This window comes from Hakea prostrata, unplaced genomic scaffold (assembly GCF_041222555.1).
Source record: "Hakea prostrata isolate BN-2017 unplaced genomic scaffold, UWA_Hpros_2 contig_64, whole genome shotgun sequence".
Classification (NCBI taxonomy): domain Eukaryota; kingdom Viridiplantae; phylum Streptophyta; class Magnoliopsida; order Proteales; family Proteaceae; genus Hakea; species Hakea prostrata.
The window spans coordinates 229,198-236,239 of NW_028291183.1; the positions used below are offsets into that span (position 1 = coordinate 229,198).

The 7,042-nt window shown below is 34.6% G+C and overlaps 1 long non-coding RNA gene across 2 annotated transcripts; it reads left to right on the plus strand.

Annotated features, from left to right (window-relative positions):
* Positions 1 to 1,762: 1,762 nt before the first annotated feature.
* On the plus strand, positions 1,763 to 6,578 carry LOC148999028 (uncharacterized). Of its 2 annotated transcripts, XR_016171060.1 has the most exons (4): positions 1,763 to 2,487; positions 2,628 to 2,712; positions 2,807 to 2,929; positions 6,390 to 6,578. It is a non-coding gene; the product is annotated as an uncharacterized LOC148999028 (long non-coding RNA). The 2 variants fall into 2 exon arrangements; XR_016171059.1 differs by having other exon boundaries at positions 1,763 to 2,712.
* The last annotated feature ends 464 nt before the right edge of the window (positions 6,579 to 7,042 follow it).

Below are 7,042 nucleotides of genomic sequence, written 5' to 3' on the forward strand. Positions count from 1 at the left end.
GAAAACCCAAATCATACCTTTGGATTTCACTTCTGATTTCTGTTTTCTGGGTAACTTACATCTCAGACTAATGTGATTCTGAGTTTTCTTTTCTTTACCTTATTTATTTATTTATATATTTTTTCGGGGGGTGTATCTTGAGAAGGTGTCGGTGGTTCATTAATGGAAGCTGTAAAAAGTATAATTGCCTGTTGTAGCCATGCTGTCATTATTGTTGTTTTGGTTTGACTCAATCCTATTGACTCTTTATTTTCTTGGCTTGATAAATTCTTAGAAGCGTGAAGCAAGGAGATATCTCTCACGTCCCTATTTTTTATTATCCGTTATCTATATGTTGTTGTTGTCTTTCTTTCTTTTTTTTTCTTTTTCTTTTTCCCGGGGGGTGGGGGGGGGGGTTACTTCTAATAAGTGTATTTAGTAATTTTTTGTTTCTTGTCCCCCCGCCCCCCTTCCCTTTCTTCTTCTTCTCCTTCCCTCTCTTTTTTTTGGGTTTATTGATATATTGGTATACCTAACAAATGTTGTCCCATGTATGAATCATTATCACTTTGTGTATGTCAGAAACCCTGCGGTATATGGTGCAAATGTAGATAGAATACTATACTTTTAAAATGAGAGGAATTCATGAATTGGTGGTATTTTGTTACATGTGCACAAGGGAGCTGGAATTTTAGTAAGATTTATTGCATTTAATAAAGAATCATATTGAAGGTGGAGAATGCACTTGTAGGCAATCAGACTTGAGTGGAAGTTCCCTTGATTTTAGTTATTATGCAATCCATATATTTCCAGAGATGGATGCCTGTTGCTGGTCCAAATTTTTTTTGATGCCAAGTAATTGGCTTTTTTAAGGTATATTGTTAATTCTCATCTTAGGCAATTATTTATATCTGGCAATTGGATATATTGCATTGATATAATTTATATATATTGTCTTTTATAACATTGTTGTATTACATATAGGGCATGCGTAAGGTGCTAGGAAATGATGCTGGTGCGTTGTCATCCAGGTACCCCCTCCAATGACTTGGGTTGCCTAATTGCCATGACAACCATACTGTGAATGATGGCTTAACTCAGACTGCTATGGTTGTTGATCCTAAATCCCTTGACTGGAGTTTGGTTTACTACTTCCATTTTGTAAGTGTTGTTCATGCAACTAATTGCGGACCCTGTCGTATCAATTGGTAACACTGGCAGCACAGTTTGTTGTTTAACATTTATGTTTACATGGAATATCCTGTTGAAAACCCATTTGCTAAGGGAGCATTTTACTCGTTCCCTGTATAGCAACCAGCCAATCAACTGTTTTCTCTTTGATAAGGACCAACCCGGTGCTGAAGACTTCAACACAAGCAGAATCCAGAAGGAAATTTTCGTATGCAGCCTTTACCCGTGTAATTTTCTCTTTGATGTAATACTTAAATGTCACACAGTATTCCTGTCTCATGTTTTTTGCACTAATTCTTTTCCTTTATTGTTGAAGGACATGTATCTGAGGATTCAGCAATCCTGTGGAACTACCTCATTATCCTAAAAAAATAATCATTGATTGGAGATCCGTGGGTTTGCCACTTGATTTCCATTAAGTCTTGGATTTTTTGGCTTTCTTCTTTTTCTAATGGAAAAATTAAATTTAGGCGAGTTGGGTAGCTTAATTTGATATTCCTCGTCATTGAACAGAAAAATGTGCATCTTTTTGGGATCAGAAAGTAGTAAAAACTCACCTGCAAAATCCTTCCCCCCGGGGTGTTGTTGCAGATAGTAGGTATTGAAGTATAGTTTCTTCTTGTTGCCTTTTATGCGTTCCTGGAGCCTTTTGTAGGAGACAGGCTAGAGGTCACAGTCATCATGCTATTCTCCATCATGGTATGATCAATCGGATATCCGAATGCAGTCAACTAGATTCTTGTTGTCAAAGTGGCTAATTTATCATAATTCACATCTTTGCAGGCACTGCCTGTGATCTTTCTGTTTATGAGGTGTACTGCCATAGACCCTGCTGATAAAACCAGTTTCAAGAATAAAATAAGGCCCAAGTCTAGAAGGTTTTTGAAGCTGAACTATTGATTCATGTTGACTCAGATTGTATTTAGATTATCAGGAAGATGGAGACAAATATCTCTATGTATTGGATCAGAGGGAGATACCTGAACCAAATTGAGAACTGGCTTTCAATTGGAACCCTTGCTACCATTTTCCCTTGTTGCCAAGGATGATGCAATTCTGCTTGATTTGGAAGAGGACATCTCGTTTTGCTCGCTATGTGATTTTGAGTTGTGATGGGAAGTGATACTATTTTGAGTTGTGATGGGAAGTGATACTATTTTGAAATTAAATCAGATTACGTATGTTTCATTAGGGTTTAGGGTTTATGTTGTATGCTATACCTCAAGTTTACTGGAAATTTCCTCTCAGGTTAGAAGGGACAGCAAGCACTGCAGGATCTGTAATCAGGGCGTAGAAGGTTTTGATCACCATTGCAGGGTTAGGGGGTCAACTCCGGTCTTCTTTCACTTCCTTTTTCATCTCATCCTCCAATAATTGATTTGTTATTTTCTGCTACTCAGTAAAGAGGAGAACTTTAGAGACAAAGGTGCATGCTCTGATTATTTCTTTGGTTGCAGCAACTAAAGCTGCTAAACAACTGTCTTGGGGGAAAAAAAAAACTACACGACCTTCATCCTCATGATGGTTTCAGTTTTAACAATGGTTAGTTTCTTCATGTAATTCCTCCCTAAAGTATATTTGGGCTGTATCAATGTGTTAGCACTTCATCATCGTCCCCACTTCCATTTTGCTGCAGTTATTTATAGGAGGAAGTGCTGTTGCCATTTTCATCCAGTGTTTTGTTGATAAGAAAGGGATTGAGCCAGAACTAGTGAAAAAGCTGCAGTATATTTCCCCAGGGAGTTCTTGCAACAATTCGGTACAGTTTTTTGCTTGAGTTGTTTCACCATATTACTCAAAGTTAATATCGTATATTTGAGTGACCAGGCTCTGTTCTTGTGAGATTGCCTTCTGCTTGAATAATTGCCATATTTACTTCTATATAGCTCAGTATAACCGTTCTTGCATTTTTTATTGTGAATATTAACTCTTGGATAAACCCTGCTCCTCTGCAGTTAGCCACCTGATTGTTCGTCTTCATAGTCTTATTAATGTATAGAAAGTCCTTAATTATTGCTCCAGGGAATGAGAACGTACAATTGCATACTGGTAGTGAAGGAAGAGAACTAATTTGAGAAAGGGGAAATCTTAAATTATTCAGATTTTTTTTCTTTCAGATGAAAGTACTGACTTTGACCTCCTAGGGAGAACCACATTTATGCCCAGACCAAGTTTAAGTGCATAGAAGGCAAAACATCCCAAGTTAGATATAAGTCTGTTGTATACTTTTTTGTGTCTTTCTTACCATCTTCCCAATTTAACATGTTGAAGTATGCACAAGTTTTGGGCTGGTTTACTGTTCACGTGAAGAGTACTATGCTAGTGATGCTACTCTACTTTATATTTCTAATGTAGGAATTTTGTTACACAAGTTTTGAGAGTTTCAAGAAGCATAGTTTCTGTTTTCTGTTAGTTACTAATTTCAGAACTTTCCTTTTTTAGTACATTCAATTTTGGATAGATTTTAGGAGTTAGATTTCTATTCATAAGTTATACTATTTATTTTCTTTTTAGAGGGCAAGATGGTTTGCTTCTCAAGCTGTAATCTAGAGTATTGATATTTATAAATAAGAGGCTGCGATTTTAGGAGTGCTAAGCTAGAATCGCACGCTTGTGGGATTCCTATCAATTCTTCTTCTTTCTTCTCTTTTCTTCTTCTTAGTTTTTCTTGTTACTGCACTATTTTGGTTCATTAAAGTTTATTTTCTAACATGACAACAAAGCTTTTTTGAGTCAAAACAGTACTGTTCTTGGTGTTCTCTTTTGAAGTTCTCTTTCGGTGTCCCTCTCTTTGGTGCGTAGCCACCTACTGCTGTACTTTATCATTAGATCAGATGATAATATAAGCTGATTTTTTATACCTTTTATTCCTACTTATTCCTAGAATTTGATTGATTACTTTGATCTATTATTTTCTACAGTTCTACATCTTTCTGTAGATCTATTTTTCTTTGCAAACACCTATTCGATTATGTGTTGCAGAATTTTTTTGCTATTCTTCTTCAAATTTTGGTGCGCAACCACTTGTTGTTGCAAATAATGTGCTACTTAGGTTAGGCTTAATTACGTAAACTGATCTCTTCTATCTATCATCTGTACTTAGATTCTAGAACTTGGATCTGATTTAGAAATAGCTACATCTTCTTTTCACTTTTCAGTTCTGCATTGTGCAATTTTTTTTCTTGTTTGTTTCTACATACTGCAGAATTTTCTTTTTCCATATCATGATTTGGTTTGGTGTGATTCATAGCTAGTTCAATTCTGGTTCAAGTTTAATTGGTTCAGTCTTCATTCATAGTTGGTTCAATTTTTGTTAGTTTATTTATATTTTTCTTACTTCCTATTAAAGTCTTATTCAATTTTGGGTTCGATTCTTATTCTGTTCCAAATTTGCCATCTCTACTTTAACTTCAGTTTATCTATAGATTTGCCATCTTTGTCCTATATTTACAAATAACTCATTGAAAAATTATGGTTTATTACAATGTTGCTATTATCTTAATCTACCATGGGGAGAGTTTAGAAGTTATTTCTTGGATTTAGACTTACTAGACGAATGAAGATTATATTTACCATAAGGTCTCATTTGAAATTGTTGCTTGGGATCTTTTTGTACTAGATATTGGTTGACACTAGTTGTCTACATGTAATGCTACACGTGAGGGGGAGAATGATACCTTATTCTATATCTACTCAAGGTGTTTTGAAGGTTATTATTTGTGAAGATCTTTGACTTTCCAATATGGTATTCTACAACAATACCTTTACCTACCTACCATTACTTATCCACTTGTGATCTGTAGTAACTTATACTACCTTTTACCTGTTTGATCCGTAGTAACCTATACTACCTTACCTACTTTGTCCGCTGTAACCAATACTATATTTTACCTATTTACTTTGTCCATAGTAACAAATATTTGATAAGCATGCATTTATCATTATTTATTTGATTTACTTTCCCATACATAGTTAATTAAAAGAGTAATTGAGTATTTTTAATGTCTTTTTCATGAATAAGGTGATTTTGGTTATTATAGATAACATAGAGCAAAATTAGCAAATATATTAGATATTGGAGGATTATAATCAAAATAAAATCATGGGATTCAATGTTACTGCCCAAGAAATGATAAATGTTGAGATCCAACTTAATTAATGCAAGGAGAACGTGAATCTTAACTAAATTGAAAACAGGTGGAGGTCCAATGAACAAAATTGGTAATAAGATCTGAAAATCGTGCCAATAGGCCCACCTTGAGTATTTTGGGCATATCTCTCTCGTCTGAACTCAGATTGGGGTGATTCAAAATGCTATGGAAAGATAACGAAAATTTCTACAAGTTTTTAGTTTTGAGTTTCCCATAATTCGAATGAATAGAGGTCGAATTGATGGATAAAGAGGACAAATTAATTGTGTTCGAGATATATAAAAAGGAGAAGCCAGCCACGGAGAAGAAATGTGACAGCGAACACGGATCTTGGCTCTCACCTCTCTCTCATTGCGCAAGAAGAAGACCACAACCCTCTCTCTAAATTTCATCTTTATTTGTTTTATGAGCTTTGTTATAATGAGTAGCTAGTTCATTTTCTTTGAGATGTAGATGAGCCATTGCTTATTTCATTAATTTGATTGTTATATATCTTCTAGTTGATGTTTTTAATTGTGTTTGAGTCTTGCCAAAGATGCTCTATAGCTAAGCAAACGAAGTGTGCCAAGCTTCGGCGAAGGACGATAGTCTTATGAAGATACGACATATCTAGGAAAAACCATCCTTTATTTTGAAGCGTAGTGTTATATCAGTTAGTGGAAAGCATTGGGGATTCAAAATCTTAAAGATCCTCACACATTCATAGTTAAAGTTTTTGCATTGATTAATAGTTTAATTTATTTGTGTTTTTCTTAAGTAGAATAAAAACCATTTAGATTTACTTTAAGTTAGGTTTTGTTGAATTCAATCTTAGTATCTTAGCCTTTTAGTTTTCCGTAGTTTTGACCCCGTACTTTCTGCTAGGCGCTAGCTAGATTAGTATAAGATTTTATTTTTGATTGGGTTAGTGACACGATCAAATTTTGGCGCCTTTGCCAGGAACCAAAGCACGGTTGTTAAGATTGATTTTTGTTAATTAGGCATACTTTTTAGAGTAATTTTAGTGTTTTAAATTTCTAATTTTTTTCTTTGATTATTTAACTAATCTCTTTTTCTTTTGTTTTGTAGGTAACTTCAAGAATAACAATTTGATAATTCATTTAGGTTTTTATCTTTTATTTCTTAAATATAATTGTATTCAGGACATTTCAATTGTAATATTTGAATTACATTGGGGGTGTTTAGGTTAATTTTTAAAATCACCATCCTTGTGATCCAAAATGTGTAATTCTTGTTCGAAAGATCACATGGATTGCGTTTCAGGTACGTCCTAAACCCTCTCTTTTGTTGTAGTTATTTTTTTTTTTTTTTTATTTAGCTTTTTTTTTTCTATGTGTATGCATGGTCGCGGATCCCTAAACCCTGAGTTGACCCCACTTAACTTAGAGTTAGAACATACTTTGGCTAACCGTAGAAGGCAAAGAACCATGGCAAACAATGAGCCTCCAATGAGGCCCTTGAGTGTGCATTTTTCATTCTTACAATATATACTCTGATTTATGGTATTAAGTTGCCTGATATAGAGGCTTCTCAGTATGAGATCAAGTATATTGTGATTCAAATGCTACCATCTTTTTATAGACTTGCTAATGAAGAGCCCTATAAGCACTTAGATGAGTTTTTAAAGGTGTCCTCCAAGGTTAAAATTCAAAACTTCTTAGTCGATGCTTTAAGGTTACTTCTTTTCCCATTCTCCCTTGGCTTTCATTATTTGGATAACG